This window comes from Bos indicus x Bos taurus, chromosome 12 (assembly GCF_003369695.1).
Source record: "Bos indicus x Bos taurus breed Angus x Brahman F1 hybrid chromosome 12, Bos_hybrid_MaternalHap_v2.0, whole genome shotgun sequence".
Classification (NCBI taxonomy): domain Eukaryota; kingdom Metazoa; phylum Chordata; class Mammalia; order Artiodactyla; family Bovidae; genus Bos; species Bos indicus x Bos taurus.
In genome coordinates, this window is record NC_040087.1 from 83,767,387 (window position 1) to 83,790,495 (window position 23,109).

Sequence of the window (23,109 nt, forward strand, 5' to 3'; positions counted from 1 at the left end):
GAAATATAGGTGTAAACTGGGACTGTCCCTGGCATACCAGAAAATAGGCCACCAAAGCTCTCTTTAACCTCTACTTATCTGAGTACCCTTGCATTTCATGAGTCTTTAACCTCTGTCATTCCCAGTAGACTAGAAGCCCTGTTACAGAAAGCCTTCTTCTATACGCACATAACGGGGCTTCTCAGGGGGCTCAGCAGTAAAGAGCCACCAATGCAGGAGACATGGGTTCGATTCTGACGTGGGTCAGAAAGATCCCCTGGAGAAGGAAATGGCAACCCACTCCAGTATTCTGGCCTAGGAATCCCATGGACAGAGGAGCCTGGTGGGCTACAGTCCATGGGGTCACAAAGAGTCGGACATGACTTAAGGACTAAACAGCAACAATATGCATATATAATAGGCGGCTGAGAAACATTTGTTCAATAAGCTGGGACATGAATAGCCTTTTAGTTTCCTGTATCATCTTATAACTGAGCCCTAAATTCTGTGTCCAACAAGTAGTATTCATTAGTATCATTCAGCGCATCTATATGAGATGCGTTCCGGGGCCAACCAATTAAAATGTATGGTGTCATCATGCCTTTTTCTTGGCCATGCCATGCAACATGGAGGGTCTTGGTTTCCGACCAGGGATCAAACCCCCTGCAGTGGAAGCATGGAGTCTTAACTACTGGACTGCCACTGTGTGTGTGAGTGTGTGTGTGAGTGTGTGTGTGTGTGTCTGTGTGTGTCTGTGTGTTCATTGTTCAGTTGTGTCTGACTCTTTGTGACCCCATGGACTGCAGCCAGCCAGGGTCCTCTGTCCATGGGATTCTCCAGGGAAGAATACTGGGGCAGGAAGCCATTCCTTTCTCCCAGGGATCTTCCCAACCCAGGGATCGAACCCAGGTCTCTTGCACTGCAGGCAGATTCTTTACTGAGGCACCAGGGAAGCCCCCAGACTGCCAGAGAGGTCCTTAAAAATTCCCATTTTCGGGTAGCCATTTAAACTTTAGTATGAGATAAAGATCCCAGGCTTGCCTTTGTCACAGCTTAATATTATTCTCCTCAAAAAACACTGAGTCCTTCTCTGAAATTTCTAGTCGTATTATAATTATACAGCAGTGCATGGGTTAGCATTCTATATTGATTTTTAAAATGGCTTCATTTGATGGATCTTTCTTTGTTCTTTGAAATGCTCTGTTAACTGAAAGTACTCTCCATAATACTGTAAAGTGGAGGATCAATTTACGTGGTAAAAATACTTTTAGGAATAAAAACATCACAATAGACACTGGTTTCATGATCTATATTTAAAGGAGAAGCTATTATTAACTAAGAGTTAATTTATAGGTAGAGCTGACCCACTTACTACTATCTTCACAGTATACTCACCTGAACCATTTCCTACATCATTGTGAGACCCTATTACTTACAGCTGAAAATTCACTTTTGTGGCAAGTTAATAAGTGAAATAAAGATTTCTGCATTTAGTGGAAATCACTTTTGGAGGAATAAAAGTAATTTGTTTTATTATTAGTAAATTCTTACTTTTTTTTAATTCATGGTTTTAAAAGTACAGTGAGGACAACTTTTTTAAACTAATATTCTTACAGATCTCTCTCCACTTACTACCAAAAAAATTCCAATGTATTTCTGTACATAGTTCTCAGCTATTTTCTTCACAGTTGTCAAAAATGGGATAACTTATATTAGGAAAGAACTTCTAATGTATTCAAAACAATGAAGTTTGCAGGAAAATGAATCATACAGAGTGACCTGAAAATTATCAATGCACATAGTGAGAGACTCAAGAAGAAATACTTTAATAGGAATGAAAATCTTTTTCAACCACTGCCAGATGGTTAGAGATGGGGCAACATGACTTTGTTCCAGCTCTGACCATCATGACACTACAAATCAGAGTCCCACTCAGGAACTAGCACACCAAGTGTGGCACTCAGCAAAATTACATCCTTCACTTTTTTTTTTTTAAGAAATGTCTATTAGAGCTCTACAAAGCTGAGGAATAGAAGCAATCATTTACAGACTAGATTTAATAAAGCAATGGTTATTTACCAAGATAGTAAAACAAGCAGGTTGTACCTATACATTTCCCATTAGAGACTGACGTACATGCCGCTTCTACATTAACATTGATAGGATTATCAGGAAGAAACTTATTCAAAGGAGTCATTCCTTGGGCTTAAAAACCTACCTGTGTTTTTAACCTACCAGTTAAAAACCTACCTGTGTTGTCCCAGTGAAAGGTGTATTTGGAACAGATTTAGATGCAAGAAGATTTTATTTTTGAAAGAAATAAAAGATGACACAAACAGCTGGAGGGATATACCATGTTCTTGGATTGGAATAATCAATACTGTGAAAATGACCGCACTACCAGAGCAATCTACAGATTCAGTGCCATCCCTACCAAATTATCAATGGTATTTTTAACAGAATTAGAGCAAAAATATTTACACTCTGTATGGAAACACAAAAGACCCCGAATAGCCAAAAAGCAGTCTTGAGAGAGAGAAACAGAGCTGGAGGAATTAGGCTCCCGAACTTCAGGCTATACTACAAAACTACATTAATCAAAGCAATATGGGACTGGCCCAAAAAACAGAAATACAGATCAATGGAACAGGACAGGACGTCCACAGGTAAACCCACACACCTGTGGCCCCTAGTCTCTGACAGAGGAGGCGAGACTATTCAGTGGGAAAGGCAGTCTCTTCAGTAAGTGCTGCCGGGAAACCTGGGCAGCCGGCATGCAGGGAGTTCATTTTCTGTGCCCAGTGCGCCCATTTCAGCACCAGCGTGGACACCATAAACTTCTTCCTGCACTCGGACTGAGCAGTGCGGCACAGTGTAATTAGGTTCTTTTGTATGTTGACTTCTAATTCGTTGTTGTATTTCGATCCTTACTCCAAACAAAGCAAACGCATTCTGCTAACAGGGTCTGCATTTCCTCCGGTGCCTAAGCCAGCATCTTTGGTTCATGGCAAGTGACCGACGGGCTCATACGGCCGCAGCTTCCGTGTCCTAGTTGTGTTTCTTGTTCTACAGCGCAGGTTGGGCCTCTTAGTGAGTACACCCCCTGGGGCATGCTCACTGAGAACGGTTCATTTCTTCACACCTGCTATAACGTACCTTAGAAATGCAACGTCAAAGGCATCTTTCCCCAGCCCAACTCTTTAGTATTGGAATAGGAAATACTGGGAATAAAGCAGTTTGGTCTTCCCACTCTATCGTAATATCTCCTTACTACATGATCTAGATGTGACCTTAGTGACATATACCAGTTTCCTATCATAGATTGTTTCCCGAGTACCTAACACAGGACCAGATACAGGACTGGTGGCTACTACTTAAGTTGTTCAGTTCAGTTCAGTCGCTCAGTTGTGTCTGACTCTTTGTGACCCCGTGGATTGCAGCACGCCGGGCTTCCCTGTCCATTATCAACTCTCGGAGCTTGCTCCAACTCATGTCCATCGAGTCGGTGATGCCATCCAACCATCTCATCCTCTGTTGTCCCCTTCTCCTCCCGCCTTCAGTCTTTCCCAGCATCAGGGTCTTTTCCAATGAGTCAGCTCTTCGCATCAGGTGGCCACAGTATTGGAGTTTCAGCTTTAGCATCAGTCCTTCCAATGAATATTCAGGACTGATCTCCTTTAGAATAGACTGGTCGGATATCCTAGTGGTCCAAGGGACTCTAGTCTTCGACCCCACAGTTCGAAAGCATCAATACTTCAGCACTCAGCTTTCTTTATAGTCCAACTCTCACATCCATACATGACTACTGGCAAAACCATAGCTTTGACTAGATGGACCTTTATTGGCAAAGTAATGTCTCTGCTTTTCTGGCATATTGAGTGCAGCACTTTCACAGCATCATCTTTTAGGATTTGAAATAGCTCCACTGGAATTCCATCACCTCCACTAGCTTTGTTTGTAGTGATGCTTCCTAAGGCCCACTTGACTTCACATTCCAGGATGTCTGGCTCTAGGTGAGTGATCACACCATCGTGGTTATCTGGGTTGTGAAAATCTTTTGTATAGTTCTTCTGTGTATTCTTGCTACCTCTTCTTAATATCTTCTACTTCTGTTAGGTCCATACCATTTCTGTCCTTTATTTAAAGAGCCCATCTTTGCATGAAATGTTCCCTTGGTATGTCTAATTTTCTTGAAGATATCTCTAGTCTTTCCCATTCTGTTGTTTTCCTCTATTTCTTTGCATTGATCACTGAGGAAGGCTTTCTTTCTTTGGGTTAAAAAAAAATTATGGATGGGTGTCTTAGGGCCCTGGGGAGGAGGTAAGATTGCCAGATAAGATACAGGATATCCAGTTAAATTTCAGATAAACAGCAAATGTTGAATCTGTTTTCCTTGCTTTTTTTCCATCAAGAGGAGATATTCCTCTGGTGTTTACTTAACATACAAACTAAACATCAGAAGAAGCAAGAACGTTGGTTTCTATTGTAAGCATCCAGAACAGATTTTTTTGTTGTTTCTCTGAATTCTCTTTATGAATGTGAATTTACTTATTTCTCAAAAATTTAACAGTTTTAATAAATGATGATTGGCATGTGGTAAACGGCACCTGTTTTTCGGTTTAAAAAAATGACAAGTTTTGACATAAACCTACATCTCAGAGGGCTTCCCTGGTGGCTCAAATGGTAAAGAATCTGCTGACAATGCAGGAAACCTGGGATTGATCCCTGGGCTGGGAAGATCTCCTGGAGAAGGGAATGGCTACCCACTCCAGTACTCTTGCCTGGAAAATCCCATGGACAGAGGAGCCTGCTGGGCTACAGTCCATGGGGTTGTACAAAGTCGGACACGACTGAGTGACACTGACTTTCATTTCACATCTCAGAAACCCTTTCACAAATCAACTCGGTGAATGTGCCCAGTGGCCCCAGAAGACTCCTCCTGCCCGTTCGGTAGTCTCACCTCCTTTCCCATCTCTGCTTCTTCAGCCCCAAGCAAGCACTGATGCTGCTGCTCATTGTAGATTCGTTTCATTTTCTAAGGCATTTTACAAATGGGATCATAAATTGTGTACTCTTTGTTTTTAATCCGGCTCCTTTGATTACCATAATAATGCTGACATTTCACCGTGTGGTTGCGTGTCATCCGGGTTTTGCTGGGTTGTATTCCTTTTGACTGTTCACTCACCTGTTGGTCGGTATTTAGGTTTCTCCCAGTATTTGCTATTATAAGGAGAGCTGCCATGAACACTTGTGTCCCAATCTTTGCATGCATGTTTTCATTTTAGGGATGGACTTGGGGGTAGAAATATAGGAGTGGGATGACTCAGGCATATGGGTAGCATATGTTAAACTTTTTAAAAAATACCAAACTGTTTTCCAAAATGGTCATACCATTTTGTATTCCCACCAGCAGGGTATGAAAGTTCTAGTCACTCACATCCTCTCCAGCTCTGGTGTGATCAGTCATGTCGTTTGTGACATTCTAATGAATATAAGCAGCATCTCACTGTGAGTTTGCTTTGCACTTTTCTAGCGACTAACGGTGTCAGCCACCTTCCCATGGGCGTGTTTGCTACGCATCCATCTTCTCTGATGAATTTTCTGTTCAGATGTCTTGCCTAATTTTGCTCTGTGCTCATCGATTTTTAGAGTTCTTTATAGATTCTGAAGACATGTATGTATTAAACATTTAATTAGCAAGCATTTTCTCCAGGATTATATCCTGTCTTCTACGTCATGAAAAAGGTTGCAATGAATTGGTGTTAATTATTCTTTAAATGAAATGAAGTGAAAGTCGCTCTGTCATGTCCAACTCTTTATGACCCCATGGACTATACAGTCCATGGCATTCTCCAGGCCAGAATACTGGAGTGGGTAGCCTTTCCCTTCTCCAGGGGATCTTCGCGACCCAGGGATCAAACCCAGGTCTTCCACATTGCAGGTGGATTCTTTACCAGCTGAGCCACCTGGGAAGCCCAAGAATACTGGAGTGGGTAGTCTATCCCTTCTCCAGGGGATCTTCCTGACCCAGGATTTGAACCGGGGTCTCCTGCATTGCAGGCAGATTCTTTACCAACTGACCTATCAAGGAAGCCCATTCTTTAAATATTTGGTAGAATTTACTAGATATACCACTTAGGTATGGAGATTTCTTATTTGGGAGAATTTTAAGTATGAATTCAATTCATTTAATAGTTCTAGGAACATTCATGTTGCCTAGTTCATCTTGGTTGGATTTCAGTAATTTGTAGTCTTAAGGAGTTGCACTGTTTAAATTGATGATTTTTTTTATTAGTATAAAGAGTTGTTTGTGACATTCCCTCACTACACTTTTAATATCTACAGGGTCTGTGACAGTATTCTGATAATTATTTTTCATTAGATATCACATGTTGTGAATTTTACTTTTTCAGGTGGTATTTTTTATTTCAATAAATATTCTTGTATTTTGCCTAAAAAGCAGTTAAGTCACTTGGAAAAGGTGGTTGTTTAGAGTTTTCTCTTACATGCTTGGTTTGTTAGAACCAAATCAGTGTGTAGTCTGGGCCTAATTATTTTACACTGCTGATGCAAAGCAACTGAGTTCTTTTTCTGCTGCTGCTGCTGCTGCTGCTGCTGCTAAGTCGCTTCAGTTGTGTCAACTCTGTGCGACCCCATACACGGCAGCTCACCAGGCTCCTCCGTCCCTAGGATTCTCCAGGCAAGAGTACTGGAGTGGGTTGCCGTTTCCTTCTCCAGTGCATGAAAGTGAAAAGTGAAAGTGAAGTCGCTCAGTCGTGTCCAACTCTTCGCAACCCCATGGACTGCAGCCCACCAGGCTCCTCCGCCCATGGGATTTTCCAGGCAAGAGTACTGGAGTGGGGTGCCATTGCCTTCTCCATCTTTTTCTGGTGCCCGATGAATTGTGGAAGTTTTCACTCTGGCTGATGGGAAGAGCCCTACACCCTTCCTCCCTTTGTTGTGGGGCTGGTTTCCTCTCCTCCACGCGGGTGGTTCTTTCTCGGGCTGTAGATGGTTTCTTCCCTTGCATGTGGTGATTGCTCTTCTGCTCGAGACTTGGGGCGGCTCTGGGGCTCTCTGGCGTCTTCTCTGGTGTGGCTCTGTCTTCTTGGATAGATGGTTTCTTCCCTTGCATGTGGTGATTGCTCTTCTGCTCGAGACTTGGGGCGGCTCTGGGGCTCTCTGGCGTCTTCTCTGGTGTGGCTCTGTCTTCTTGGATAGATGGTTTCTTCCCTTGCGTGTGGTGATTGCTCTTCTGCTCGAGACTTGGGGCAGCTCTGGGGCTCTCTGGCGTCTTCTCTGGTGTGGCTCTGTCTTCTTGGATAGATGGTTTCTTCCCTTGCGTGTGGTGATTGCTCTTCTGCTCGAGACTTGGGGCGGCCCTGGGGCTCTCTGGCGTCTTCTCTGGTGTGGCTCTGTCTTCTTGGATTGTGAATTCCAGTTGCCTTGGTGGCCCTCTTCTTCCAGCGCCGTCTCCTGCCCTCGGGGAGAGCCTCAGGCATCGCTTGGGATTCCTCTTTTAACCACAAACCCCCTTCCCAGGCCAGGCCGTAAGCTGGGGGCTCCCAGGCCCTCATGCATCTGTTTCCGGTCTCCCAGAGGTCACTGCCCTTCCCTGTCGAGTGTCCACTGTTTCACACGTTGTCCAGTTTTAAATTGTTTGAGGAGGGAGAGTCAAACTGGCCCCTGTTTCTCCATCTTAACTGAAAGCAGACATTTATAAACTTATTTTTTTATATTGGTTTCCTAATTGATGGGAAGTTTCTCTATTAAATTGTCTCTGGGCTAGCTTGTAAGTACCTGTAATCTCTTCTTTCAACAGAAAACTTCCTAAAATGAACGCTATTATTTGAAAGCTTCTGTATTCTAAAGGTAATTCTTGATAGCCTGGATAATGGTACGCTTTTCTCTTTTGATCTTCAAATTATGTATACCAGTTTTTCCTAAACATACTTGTATCTCTGAATAAAAATTAGCATAGAGCAGCTGGTATTTTATAAAATGATGCTAGACAAGAGTTTGGATAGGAAGTGGAGGCGAATACTATATTTGTTTGAATGTGCATGGGATTTTAATTAAGCTAAAATTAAGCACATTAGAAATTGTCCAGGAAGCTGATGACTTTTTTCTTAGGCAATTCATGGCTTGGAAGCTTCTATGACCAAAATGGCCAGAAATGCATATTTTTGTGCAGGGCCCTAAATAGATTTATGAACGTTCTGCCCCCCATCCCATGCAAAAAAGAAAAGAAAAAAAAAAAAAAAAACCTTTGACTCAAGAGAAAAATTTCACCTGCTTTGCCCACAGTAGAATTTTATGAGTTCACAGGAAATTTCTCATTCTCTAGTAGATGACCTGCTAGCAATTTAACCCAGGGAAACTCTGAGACATAAAAAGATCCTTAAAGCATTTCAAAAATTAATAAGTAACAAGGATAGGGAGATCTGCTTTTTTAGAAGTACCTTTTACTTACATTTCTCATATGTTATCTCACAGATCTTTGCAACCATTGCATGCAAATATTGCTCTACCATTTATCAGCCATTTATCAGGTCAAGAATAGGGCTCAAAAAGTTAAGGTTTAAGCAGATACCTCTGGCCTTTACTGTGTACTATTGCCTTCCATTTCAGTGGTCAGGGAATCCCAAAGAAAGACAATGCCAAAGAATGTTCAAACTACTGCAAAATTGCACTCATCTCACACACTGGCAAAGTAATGTTCAAAATTCTCCAAGCTAGCCTTCAACAGTACATGAACTGAGAACTTCCAGATGTTCAAGCTGGATTTAGAAGAGGCAGAGGGACCAGATATCAAATTGCCAACATTTGTTGGATCGTAGAAAAAGCAAGAGAGTTCCAGAAAAATGTCTACTTCTGCTTCATTGACTACACCAAAGCCTTTGACTGTGTGGAGCACAACAAACTGGAAAATTCTTAGAGATGGAAATTCTAGACCACCTTACCTGCCTCCTGAGAAATCTGTATGCAGGTCAAGAAGCAATAGTTAGAACAAGGCGTGGAACAATGGACTGGTTTCAAGGTGGGAAAGGAGTATGTCTAGGCTGTATCTTGTCACCCTGTTTATTTAACTTACATGCAGTACATCATGTGAAATGCCGGGCTGGATGAAGCACAAGCTGGACTCAAGATTGCCAGGAGAGATATCAGTAACCTCAGATATTGGCAGAAACAACACCCTTATGGCAGAAAGTGAAGAGGAACTAAAGAGCTTCTTGATGAAAGTGAAAGAGGAGAGTGAAAAAAACTGGCTTCATCCACTCCCATCACTTCATGGCAAATAGATGAGGAAACAATGGAAACAGTGTCAGACTTTACTTTTTGGGCTCCAAAATCACTGCAGATGGTGACTGCAGCCATGAAATTAAAAGACATTTACTCTTTGGAAGAAAAGCTATGACCAACCTAGACAGCATATTAAAAAGAAGAGACATTACTTTGCCAACAAAGGTCCATCTAGTCAAAGCTATGGGTTTTCCAGTAGTCACGTATGGATGTGAGAGTCGGACCATAAAGCTGAACACTGAAGAATTGATGCTTTTGAGCTGTGGTGTTGGAGAAGACTCTTGAGAGTCCCTTGGACTGCAGGGAGATCCAACCAGTCCATCCTAAAGGAAATCAGTCCTGAATATTCATTTGAAGGGCTGATGCTGAAGCTCCAATACTTTGGCTACTTGATGTGAAGAACTGACTCATTGGAAAAGACCCTGATGCTGGGAAAGATCGAAGGCAGGAAAAGAAGGGATGACAGAGGATGAGATGGTTGGATGGCATCAACGACTCAATGGACATGAGTTTGAGTAAGATCCAGGAGGTGGTGAAGGACAGGGAAGCCTGGTGTGCTGCAGTCCATGGGGTCGCAAAGTGTCAGACATGACTGAGTGACTGAACTGAACTGACTAATATACATAACATATACAGTAAAATATATAATAGGTATATAATACTAGAAACAGCTGATCTGTTTCTAAGAAACAAAAAGGCTAGTTAACACAGGCTTTGAAATGTGTATATATATATGTGTGTGTGTGTATAAAAATACATAAATATATTAATACAATGTGTATATATTTATATTATTTCCTCAGGATTTTCACATCATTCATTCATTTCATTAAAAAAAGTCTTATGAAACTGCAGACATATCACTCATTGAAGTATTTAACATTAAGTAGCAATCACACATGCAGCCTAGTGAAGTGCAACATTACATGATGCCTGTCCTTTATCTCCCTCTGAAAGTTATTTTATTTCTTGCCCTAAATCTTACCTAAGAATTCTCTAAAGACCTACAAGCTTGGGTGCTCAAAGACATCTCTATAAAAGTTATCCATCAGAGTTAATAGAGTTCCTTCAAACGACCTGAGGCTGTGCTCCATGTTAAGGATACAAAGATGAGTCTGTCTTGGCCAAGTCTGACGTGTCTCCCAGGTTGAGATGGTACCAGGGTTGTTGTCGGAGCCTAGAAGTGAAGCCCGTGACCCCACCAGACAGAATTCCGAGAGGACTCCTGGGTGATGGTGACGAATGAGCTCCTTGCACGAGGTCATGGAGGAAACCCCAGACTTGGAGCGAGACCTAAGGATCTGATTTGAATAAAGAGAGGCGGTCAAGAGCATCCGAAGGCATCCCGGGAGGATATTCCCGTTGCAGGAGCCTGAGTACATCAGACAGAATAAGAGCCCAGAGGAAGGAAGAGCTGTGTGTTTTAGGCACAAAACTCGGCTACCCTGTGCCTTGGGTACCCTTAGCTACCCTGTAGCTAATAAGCATTAAATGTTTGAAACCGTGTCATGATGTGGTTTTACTCCCCTTCACGCTGCATCGGGCCACACGGGTTGGTAGCCTGGTTATTAGGGAAAGTGTCATCAGAGCACGGCACCCTGTGTGTTCACGGGCTGCCTGTGGCTCCTTTCACGTTGCAAAGGCAGTAAGTGTGTGTGTGTGCTCAGTCATGCTGAACTCTTTGAGACCCCATGGACTACAGCCCACCAGCCTGTGCTGTGCATGGGATTTCCTGGGCTAGAATACTGGAGTGGGTTGCCATTTCCTTCTCCAGGGGATCTTCCTGACCCGGGGTCTAACCCTCATCTCTCGCGTCTCCGGTATCGGCAGGTGGGTTCTTTACCACTAGTGGCACCTACAAAGGGAGGGCTGAGCCTAAAATATTTGCTTTGGGGTGAGGTCATTGTCATGGTGAGCTGACCCACACGTGGTAGGCTGGTTAGCAGGATCCCTGGAAACGACCACCAGATTCCAGGACCATCCCCTCCCCTGTCATGACATCAAAACATGTCTTAATTCAAAACATACTTAGATGTTGAAGATATCTCAAACAGCGTGCATCTTATACCATTTGGATTTATTCAGTCAATATTTTCAAATAGTAATAAGTCATCAAGATTTAATATGACAATTACATGCACCTCTTATTTCCCTCAAGCTATGGGTGTGCTGGGTTCTGATTCAAAAGTGCTAGTTACTCTTCACTATCAAAGCATCCCTGTTATAGCCTTCAAGAGTAGCATATCTGTATTTAAAGTGTCTCATTGAAGAGGAGGCTTCCCTGGTAGCTCAGCTGGTAAAGAATCTGCCTGCAATGTGGGAGACCCCAGTTCGATTCCTGGGTCAAGAACATCCCCTGGAGAAGGGTTAGGCTACCCAGTCCAGTATTCTTGTGCTTCCCTGGTGGCTCAGCTGGTAAAGATCTGCCTGCAATGCGGGAGACCTGGGTTGGATAGATGCCCTGGAGAAGGGAACGGCTACCCTCTCCAGTATTCTGGCCTGGAGAATTCAGTCTTTGGGGTCACCAGGAGTCGGACACAACTGAGGGACTTTGACTTAACAGTTGAAGAGGAAAGAAATTAGATGTTAAATGTAGCATTTTGATCCCATGTTTTTAAAAATGTGCATTACTTGCATTCCTTGGCTCAAGATGACAACTCAGTTAACTAACATTAGAATTTACTACTTGCTAATTTTCCATGACTCACCACAATGCAAATGTCAATTTTGCCTTTTTTTTTAGTTTCTCGTCTTTCTTTTCATATAATTTTTGAAGGCTGCCTTCCATGTACAGTTATTACAGATCTCTGCTGTGTTCCCCGCGTTGTGCGCCAGCGTCTCCAGAGCCTGCCTTCACCGGGTAGTCGGTGCCTCCCGTCCCCTCACCCCTGCATCGCCCTGCCCCCCCCACTGGTAAAACTTTGTTCTCTGCATCTATGAATTTGCCTCTTTTATGTTATAGTCACTAGTTTGTTGTAATTTCTGGATTCCGTGCATAAGCAGTGTCACACAGCATTTATCTTTCTCCATCTGACGTATTTTACCTAGCATAATGCCCGCCAAGCCCATCCATGCTACTGCAAACGGCAGAGCTTCTTTCTTTTTCACGACTGAATAATATTCCACTGTATGTGCGCACCACATCTTCTTTCTGCACGCGTCTGTTCATGGACACTGAGGTGGTTTCCATGCCTTCTGCAATTTTAAATGGTGTCTTTTCAAATTTTTGGCTTTGTGTTTTTTGGATATATACCCAAGAGTAGAACTGCTGAGTCATCTGGTCATTGTATTTTTAGTTTTCTGAGAAATTCCCATACTGTTTTCCATATGGGCCACATCAATCTATATATTCCCACCAACGATGTATAGGGGTTCCCATTTCTCCACGTCCTCACCAACATTTGTTATCTGTAGACTTTTTGATAACAGCCATTCTGACCACTGTGAGGTGATACCTCACTGCGGTTTTGATTTGCTTTTCCCTGATATTTAGTGATGCTGAACATCTTTTCATGTGCTTGTTGTCCATCTGTATTTCCTCTTTGGACAAGTTAAGAACTTGTTCAGTCGCTCAGTCTGATTATATGATGTATTTTAAAATTAATGCTTTTTTGGATGGTACTTACATATAATATGTATATTCCATTGTAGGTAAGCCTTAAAAATAAAGGAAGTTCTGCTTGATGAATTGCTTTGGTGACAACATAGATGAACCTAGGGGACATGATGCTGAGTGAAATAAACCAGACCCAGAAGGAAAGATGCTGTATGATCTCACTTACATGTGGCCCTGAAGTAGTCAAAAATCACAGAAACAGGGAGTGGGGTGTGGTTGCCACAGTGTGGAGGAGGGGCGAGCAGGGAGGTGACGGTCAAGGGGGACGACATTTTCGCTCCGCAAGATTTGTAAGCCCTGGGGGTCCGTGGGCAGCATTCGTCTGTAGTTACTGGTGCTCTCTCGTTATCTTAAAAACGTGCCAAGAGAGTAAATCTTATGTAAGTGTTCATATCACAAGTAAGTAGATGAAACTTCAGAAGTCAAAAGGAAGCTTTTAGAGGTGATAGTTCTCTTTGTGGCATCATAATGGTGATGGTTTCACAGCTGTTGTTCAGTCACTAGGTCGTGTCCCACTCTTTGAGACCCCATGGATGGCAGCAGGTCAGGCTTCCCTTGTCCTTCATCAGCTCCCAGAGTTTGCTCAAACTCATGTCTATTGAATCGGTGATGCCATCCAACCATCTTCATCCTCTGCTACCCTCTTCTCCTCCTGCCCTCAGTCTTTCCCAGTATCAGGGTCTTTTCTAATGAGTCAGATCTTTGCAACAGGTGGTCAAAGTGTTGGAGCTTCAGCTTCATCAGTACTTCCAGTGAGTATTCAGAGTTGATTTCCTTCAGAATGGACTGGTTTGATCTCCTTGCAGTCCAAGGGACTCTCAAGAGTCTTCTCCAACACCACAGTTCAAAAGCATCAGTTCTTAGGCACTCAGCCTTCTTTATGATCCAACTCTCACTTCCATACATGACTACTGGAAGAAAACATAGTTTTACTATATGGACCTTAGTTGGCAAAGAAACGTCTTTGCTTTTAAATACAGTGTCTAGGTTTGTTGAAACTTTTCTTCCAAGGAGCAATCATCTTTTAATTTCATAGCTGCAGTCATTTCACAGAGGTACAATTATTTCCAAACTCACCCAGTGAATGTAGTAAATATGCACACACTTCAGTAAAGCATTTTTTAGATAATTAATATTTTCCAAAGTTAGCAAACATAATTGGGTTCAAATACTGAACCCCAAGTCTTCTTTCAGCTCTCGTCACACAGTTTCTACAGTAGATATTCAGAAAAGAGTTTCATCTCTGTGGGAATCGTGAGAGCTTGCTTCAGTGCAAGGCTGCTCCTTCAGAGATCAGAATAAGTTCATTCCTCTTCATGATCTGCTAACCAATTGTAATAACAATGATATTCAGAGCAGCAGGTTTCTATGGTTGTAAGTAACTCAATTCAGTATATGAACTCGACATAAACATATTGAAATCATAAAATAACTGGCATTCGCCACCAATCTCCATAAAATGCTTCAGCCATTTTCAAGAAGTGCCTTCTCTGTTTAGTAGGGAGAGAAACAACTCTCTACTGTTCAGAGAAACAAGTAAAGCAACAAATATCTCCAACAAGTAAACCAACCTGCCTCGGTTTCCTGTTCCTACTCAAGCATAAGAGGTCAGACTGACCCCAGTGGATGTTTGATTAGGGAGTAAATTGATTTAGGGACGAGGTAATTTTACTTAAGCCACAAAGCTTAGAGAGGACTCTCGTTTCGGCTTAAACAGCAAAAGAACAGCTGTTCTTTTCAGTTTAGGGAGACAAGCTGTTCTAGTACCTGATAAATACAGGCAATGGCTCAGCCAGTACATTCTGCAGAGCAGGGATGAGGGGGCAGGATGGAGCCCGGCGGCCTCCCCATCCACCAGCAGGGCTCAGCACCCTCCTGGCCACGTGTGACGAGATCGGAAAATGACAGGCTGGGCGTCCTTGGCCTCAACGGTTATTTCAGCTCCGTCACAGATCCCAGCTTTGAATGTCCCCACAGTAGATGACCCTGCAGTGTGGTGTGTGCACGGGTGGGAATTCTCTATATAAAGATAAACTCAGGCCGTGTTGGACCCACAGACCTGACCAAGAGAAGATGCCCCGAGGCACAGACTGTTCAGGAAACAGACCCTGTGTGTGTTTCACACCAGGACACTTCCGAGTGTTTCGCTTCCATCCTCTTACTGAAAATCCAGCATATCGTTTTGTTGTACAGTTCAGATGAGATGGTGGGGCCAGCTTGAAGTCAGAGAACTTGAGAGCATTGTCATGTAAATTCTAGGCAGGTGCTCTGAATTCATTTTTTATCTGCAGATTGGTATACTGGCTTAGTCCCAGGAGCCGAGGTAGAGTTTCGCATTCTTTTTTTTATTATTATTATTCGGCTCCCATATTGTCCGGGATGAGAACCTCTGTCTTAATTATATGTCTTGCATGAATGGACACTGCAGGATTGAGGCAGCATCTACAGGCGGGCTGCGTGGCCACAGGATGAAGGGGGAGATGCGTCCAAGGAAGTGGCTAGAGTGTCAGTGGACTTGCTTTTTCGGTCGTGGTGCGTGGTACCCGCCGCCTTCGCCCTGCCAGCTGCTCAGAGGCTGCAGCCAGTGGACGCCTTAGTGACCACAGCCAAGGGACAGAGCACACCAAAGGGGGCAGGGGAAGAGGGCTTCGCCCAGGCTCTCAGCTGGCTCAGTGGGTTGGGCCCAGAACCCCCCCGTCTCCTCCGTGTTATCTCCTTTCTTGTGCGTCTGGATCTCCGCCAGCCATGACGCAAAAGCAGGCCCAGAGTTTGAATTTTGAATGCTGTGTTTAAGAATCGTAACAGATCAATGCCTAGTAAACATGCATGTGATAACATTAAGATAATCGCCTAATAATGTTATTAAAATAAGAGTCACAAGAGCAGTACCCTCAGCTTAATGAGAGGGGAAAAGGAGACAGAGAGAAGGAGAAAACAGCCTTGATTTGGAAGGCTTGGCATTGAAGGCAGTAGCATGGAGTCTGGCTCTTGCCATTTCCTGTTGCTGATACTCCTCATTTATCCATTCATCTGTACCATGGTTACCTTTATCCTCTCAAGCTGAGTGGAGGCCGAGGAGGGGAGGGAGGGGAGCCCACTGGAAACTTTCAGGCTGAGGAGGTCCAGCCACCGGGCGCAGCAGAGGCAGAGAAATGAGGGGGGCGGCAGTGGTTCGATCGGCTCAATGCAGAGGGTCGTGGGAGCTGATAGAAGGGGGGCCAGTGCAGCTGGGAAAGGCTCCACGGGACCCGATAAGCGTCTCAGGCTTTGTTCTGCAGAGACGGCCTGGGGGGTGCCAAAAGGGCAGAGCCCACCCAACACACGGGCCGCCCCTTGAGTGGGGATAAACCTCAGAGCAACCTACAGCCCGGGAAGGGGACTTCTGAACCTTAAATGTCACAGAAGAAGAGAAAGAGGAACGGGCAACACTGAACACAGATTTTTGTGCGAACTAGAGGGTTTTTTGGACAACTTTCTCTCTTTGCTTTCGCATCCTTTTCTTTAAACGGAAGAACAAGTGATCCTCTTCAGTTGGAAAGCACTTGTGTGAATCCTCTCTGTGTGTGTCTCATCTCTCCTTCTCATCCTCCCCGCAGCCTCCACGCTGAGAGAGATTTTATTTCTCTCTCAAGCCCACTTGTGCTCCCTCATCTTCGTACTTCTCACTATTTTCATGATGCGTGTCAGCCCCGTTGCTAGGCAGCTGTTACCCTCAACCCACCACTCAGCCTCCCGATGCTGGAAATTAGCCCCAAATAGCTAGAAAATCACCCTTCCGCACCTGCACTGTGTTTACCGCGAGAGCAGGAATACGCAGAGCAAAATGGCAATCCAGGCACGCGTGTAGAAGGGCGAAATGCATCCTGCTTTCCCCCAGCCAGACAGCTACGATTGTGCTGGACGCCAGGTAGAGAAACCACGCAGGGCCCTGTATGAGAAATATCAAGGGAATGAATGGTTAGAGAAGAAACTGCATCCTCATCGTTCTGGAGCTAAAAATTAACGGACACGTTAACCTGGAGAAAAGCAGAAATACACAAAAATAAGCATGGGGAGAATGTAGAATCTGTAGATTTCTACCAGCGCTGCCTGTGAGGTCCGGCCGCTCTTCCTTGGCTCTAAGAAGCAAAACACTCACCTTACCTGATGTCTTCTTCCGTCTTTCCCCGAGGGCAAGCTCCCTCCAACATCTTCCCCTTCCTGTGGATTATCCAGGCCTTTCTCTGGGAGAATGAAGTGATCAGGAATCCTCAAACATCCTTTCATTGTTCTCAGTGAAGTAATTAAAATAAGTCCCTAATAAGAGAAATGCAATCATCAGGTCTTGAAATAAAAAAAAAAAAAAAACCACATCTTTCCAGAGATATCATTTTAGCCAGAAAAGGGCGTGTTTCGTCTTTGAGCATATGCAGTAATTAGAACACATCTTGGGCTTCCCTGGTAAAGGATCCACCTGTAATGCAGACCTGGGTTCGATCCCTGAGTTGGGAAGATCCCCTGGAGAAGGAAATGGCAACCCACTCCAGTATTCTTGCCTGGAGAATCCCAGGGACAGAGGAGCCTGGCGGGCTGCAGTCCATGGGGTTGCAAAGAGTCGGGCATGACTGAGCGACTTCACTCGGTGACCAGTGCATTCCTTGGCAGAGTATGCGGCTCGTAACAGGTGCCCAAAGAATATTTGCTGAATAGAATTAAATTTTAAGGGCTTTTGAGATTGAAACTTCCATGAAAGAATTTTCTTTGAGAAAGAAGAGAGGAACATTCAACAAACGATTTCAGGAGATTGCATCTAAGTATTTTTTTTAAGCATTAGCTTAATATATATCCTTTGTATTTTTCTAAGGCAGTGATTCTACAATTTTATGAGAGTCAGCTAAGAGTCTTTACAATGTTTAACCAGATTCCTGCAGTTACTGAATGAGCTCTTTTTTTGTTTCTAGGACCATGAGGGATAGAATCTCAATATTGTTCTTGAAACTAGGAGGAACAACCCATTTTGAAAAGAGGAATATTTATTTCATCACTTTTCCTAGATTCTACTTTGCATTTCTTAATTGTTAGCTTCTTCTCTGTTACTGCAACTTCACCCTAGCCCTCTTAGATAGAGACCCCAGAAGGAAAGGGCCAGTGATGTGGTTTTTTCGCCCACACTTTCGTCAGTGGTGGTCACATCTGTTACTATTCCATCATCGTCTTCTGTGAGTACACCAAGGAGAGTTTTCATGAATCCTTGATGTAGAAAGAGCACTTAATGATGAGTATGGGCGCCGTAAAATTTTTCAGTAACTGTGATAGGCCGTGAGTTTGAGTAAGCTCCGGGAGTTGGTGATGGACAGGGAAGCCTGGCGTGCTGCAGTCCATGGGGTCGCAGAGTCGGATACGACTGAGTGACTGAACTGACTGACTGAACTGTGCTAGAACTTGCTGGGAATTTAGCTTGTAGACCAGGAGGAAGGGGAAGTTGAAAGTCATCAGAGACACATTTCACAAGAGACATGAGACAGATGGAGTGTCTAACACAGTTTTAGCTTTCAACCCCAAGAGAACCCAGAGTATCATGCATCATAAAGGAAACAGACCCAGTTTCCCGCATGGCCAGTACTGTCCTGCCAGTCAGGCAGAAGGTCCCGACAGAAAAGAAGCTGACCCCAGCTGAGGAATGGACAACCAGGGGGGCGCCAAGTCTGGCCCGGGGGAGTTGGTGACATCTGGTCCACACCTCCTTTGGGTGTTTCGCCTCCACTCCCCTTCTGGGTCTCCTGAGTTGCACGACTGTTTCCTTCTGTTTATGGAGAGTTTCTCCAGGAAAATAAGTTATCTTCCCAGATTTCTCCATCTCAGTCAATGCCAACTTCATCCTCAGTCTCCTCGGTCAAGATACTTGGGGTCATCCTCTCTTTCCTTCTCGTCCACATCAATGCGTGGCAGAGCCTATTGGATCTGCCTCAAATATGGACCGAGTTATCAGTTCCCATCGTTTGGAAGAGCCACGTCCTGGGAGGCTCTCCCCAGCCCCCTGCTCATTCCCTCTGCCTGCTCTCTGCCTCGCAGCTTTTATGATTCTTCAAGTGTCCACTGATGTGGCTCATCTGCCCACCGAGTTCCAGATGAAGCCCTTCACGTCACCCGTGGGGGTCCTCGTCCCCCCGTGTGGTTACCTCTGGGTCCATCTCCTCCGTATACCCTCCCACGTGCTCCAGCCGCCCCGCCCCCTTGGTTCTCTGAGCATGCGCACACGACCTGCCCCAGGCTGCCGGACCCCACACGTCCAGTGTGGATCCTGTTTACCTGAAAGGGCCTTGCCCCTTCCTGATGGGCAGGAATCTGCTCACCCTGAAACCTCCCTTGCTTCGTTTTTCTCCATCTCTCTTGGTCTGACCTCCTTCCTCATTTACATTTCTATTCTCTGTCTCCATCATGGAACAGAAGGGCTTTTGTCCGTTTTGCTTCCTGCTGTGTTCCTGGAATCTATTGTGTGCTCTCAGACGAGAAAGTCCACCTGCAATGCAGGAGACCCGGGTTCGATCCCTGGGTCGAGAAGATCCCCTGGAGAAGGAAATGGCAACCCACTCCTCCCGTATTCTTGCTGGAGAATTCTCTGGACAGAGGAGCCTGGCGGGCTACAGCCCATGGGGTTGCAAAAAGTCACACATGACTGAGCGACTGACACACTTGTTTTGTTTCCCGCTGCATTCCCGGGATCTGTTTTGTGCTGAGTCAGTTTTGGTTGGTTGATTAAATGAGCCCGAATGAATGAAACAGAGGACGCGATTCTGGACATGGAACCAGATACCAGTCACGTCTCTCATCCCAGATGGGGCTGAGACAGGAGGGGGTCAGCTGGAAGAGTGAACATTGACTTCTTATGGTTGGCTGGTCCCTCTGGGGCCCAGAGCAGGTGTCAGCCTGGGTGGATGGAGGTGACCACCTCCTGGACCAGAGGCCAGGGATGTGTGGGAACAAGAAAGGAGAAGCCCCTTCTCCAGACCCCCACCCCCTGTGCTCAGGACCATGTGCGGCTCTGCGGTGGTCATCACTATTCGGTCTGGGATGGAAGTCTCCCAGAGGCCAAGCTTCAGTGCAGGGGTGGACCCGTGACTGCATCTAGAGGTGACACTCAGATTCCAGAGACAAGATGTTTTTAATTACATTAAAATAGAGTACCTCACCCTGTCTAAGATGACGCTTTTGTCTTTTCGGTTGAAATGTCAGAATTATACCACTTTAAGTGTCAAAAGAACGATATAAAACGAGAAGAGAAAGGCACCGCGTGTTAAGACTTTTGTTCTGACTTGTTAATACTGTATTCAGATACTTGAATTATGTCAATTCCATTCTCCGTGATAATTAGCAGAGTTCCAGAATGAGACAATTATAAAAGAATAAAGAGATAATGTGAGTGATTTCATTTCATTGTGTAACCGGCTAAGTGGTGGAAATGCGCTGATTTTCCTGAGTGTTTGAATGAGTCTGTATTTCATTAGGAGCTTAGTTTACTGCCAGAGGAAGGCCCAGTCACCCAGAGGTCAGAGAACCAAGGAGTCCTGTCTCTGAGAGTGCCATCCGCTGGGGCCCCCGGGGGTTTGGCCGTTTGAGACGTTTGTGCCCAGTTTCGTCGTCCCTTTTACTCTGGAACCACCTGGGGCCGGGGAGGCTTCCTCCATGCCTCGAACGACCGACGCTGGTGGAGACACCGGCTCCGGAGTCAGGCCGCCCCAGTGCAGCCCGGCTCAGCCCCTTCCACGTCTGTGTCAGGTCTCTCGGGGGGGCTTTGAACCACAGAAACGAACTCTTTCACAGTCCCGGAGACGCCAGCGGGGCCCCAGCCCTCTGAGGCCCTTCCTTGCCTCCTTAGCTTTGGGGGTGGCCCCCAGTCCTTTGAGCTGCATCACCCCACTCCCGCCTCCCTCGCCAAGTGATGTCCTCCCTGTGGCTCTGTCTTCATACAGCATTTCTGCCTCTTGTCAGGACACCAGTCCTGTGGGATTCGGGCCCTGCCTGCTGACGTCATTCTAACTGCATTGCTTCATTCAAGCCTTTATTTCCAAATCAGGTCACATCTGTGTATCCCCTGTGCTGTGCTTGGTCGTCAGTGGTCTCTGACTCTTTGCAACCAGCCCGCCAGGCTCCTCTGTCCATGGGATTCCCCAGGCCAGAATGCTGGAGTGGGTTGCCATTTCCTTCTCCAGGGGATCTTCCTGACCCAGGAACTGGACCCGTGTATCCTGTGTCTCCTGCATTGCAGGTAGACTCTTTACCCACTGAGCCGTCTATCCCGGGCAGCGGAGGGTCGGTGGGGGGGACACAATTCAACATCATCCATGTCAACTTGGGCAAGGGATTTCATTTCCGTGACCATCAGCTTCTCACTGTCGAAAGAGGGTAGTCATCCAGACGTGCTGCACCTTCAAGGAGCGTGGGAAGCAGCAGGTGAAAATTCCTGGCACTTGTTCGGCGCCCGAGAAACGTTCTTCCCTGTCCTCCACTCCTCCAGCCCAGCTTCTTGGCCTCCCATCCTTGATCGGGTTGCTCACAAAGCTCCTGTGGATTTTTCCATACCACCTCATGGGAAAACCTCAAAGAACTTTCTGGCCAACCCACTAGTTACTTTCTCCACACATAGACAATTCTGTAGACACCATGCAATGTACAGAGACAACCCAGTGCCCTGGGGAAGATCACACACTTCAGGGACAGATAAAAAGTAAATTCACCTTTACAGCACAACACAGAATTTGTGTCACATCCTGAGAAGCACGCAGGTGCAGTACCGAGAAGGGGGAGAATTCCTGCTCGGTGTCTTGCCAAGGACCTCACAGCAAATCGCTGCGAAGCTGAAACCTGAGTCTGGGTTTAGGCCCCCAGTCCAGTTTCTTTCCTATTCAGAAACATTATACAATTATGTTAGGCATCACCTTTGAACCCCTCGAACGTGGTAACGCATCATCCCTTTTTGCCCACTGAGGCCCTCAGGTCATATGCCAGCATCTCTGGGGAATGCCTATCACCTTCAGGTGATCCCTCCACTGCCCCCTGCAGCTTCCTCCTGCTTCCCAAGCCCCCACACACAACCTCTGTTATCCCTGCTTCCTCTGCTCTGTGCCAGCCTGGAAAGACTCTCTTCTGCAGCAACCACAGTAAGACCAGCTTAAAAAATAAATACAGCAGATACCAAGTCTAGTGCCTACTGGGTAGGAAAGCATATTCCTGCCTCTTATCAAAAAAAAAAAAATAATAATCACTGAATATCATCCACAGATCGTCTTAGACCATTCGGTGTGATCAAAACAATGAGCGAGAGCTTTCAGAGCCTCGCCTCTGGCGCTCCAAATGCATGTTCAGTCTCTGCTGCTATTTTTACTCCCTTCTGTACCCTGAGTTAATACATGAGGAAAATGTAGGGTTGAGAGGGAAGGGATGTTGCTGATGCTGCCATATTTATTTTGCCTGATTCATGGCTAGCAGGACGATGACGATGCTCAATCCAGGGCAGATAAAATGGTGAGTTGTGGGGGACAGCGCTAAAAGGATTTTAGAGAGGAAACAAAAGTCTGCTGTTGAAAAGGTCACACTGGTGTATCTTCTCAGGGTTTATGCTGTGCCCCAGATCCATAGTTCCTGCTGCACTGCCCCCAACCCCCGACCCCGCACAATGGACACCTCATTTCTCTTCTGTACTTGCAGAAATGAAGAAGTGGTGTGGCTGCCAGTGGGGCTTCCCAGGTGGCTCTAGGGGTAAAGAATCCACCTGCCAATGCAGGAGAGACATGGGTTCAACCCCTGGGGCAGGAAGATCCCCTGGAGGAGGGCATGGCCATCCACTCCAGTATCCTTGCCTGGAGAATCCGCAGAGGAGCCTGGTGGGCTACAGTCCATGGGGTAGCGAAGCATCAGACACGACTGGGTGACCGAGCATGCCCATGTGACTGCCAGTGGGACATGTCCAGCCCTGTCAGTGCTCGGGTGGGGAGGGTGGGCAGCCAAGGGTGCAGGGAATTCACTGCTTCCCTCGGGAAGCAGAGCACATTTTAGAAGATGCCAGATTTGCTGCAACAAACTTTAGATGGAAAGCTAAGATGTTCCACAGAAACTGACAGAATTGCAGTGACTTACCGATCGGCAGTTAAGTTCCCAGGGTGGCCCAGTGTGAGGATTATAAACACCCAGATGCAGCCCCTGTGCTTCTCTCCTTCCTCCTGTGCTCACCCTCC

General features: G+C 45.5%; 1 protein-coding gene across 2 annotated transcripts in view; it reads left to right on the plus strand.

Moving 5' to 3' along the window:
* The window catches only part of MYO16 (myosin XVI), a 519,236-nt gene that overhangs the window by 396,574 nt on the left and 99,553 nt on the right, over positions 1-23,109 (plus strand). The gene's annotated exons all lie outside the window — the stretch shown is intronic.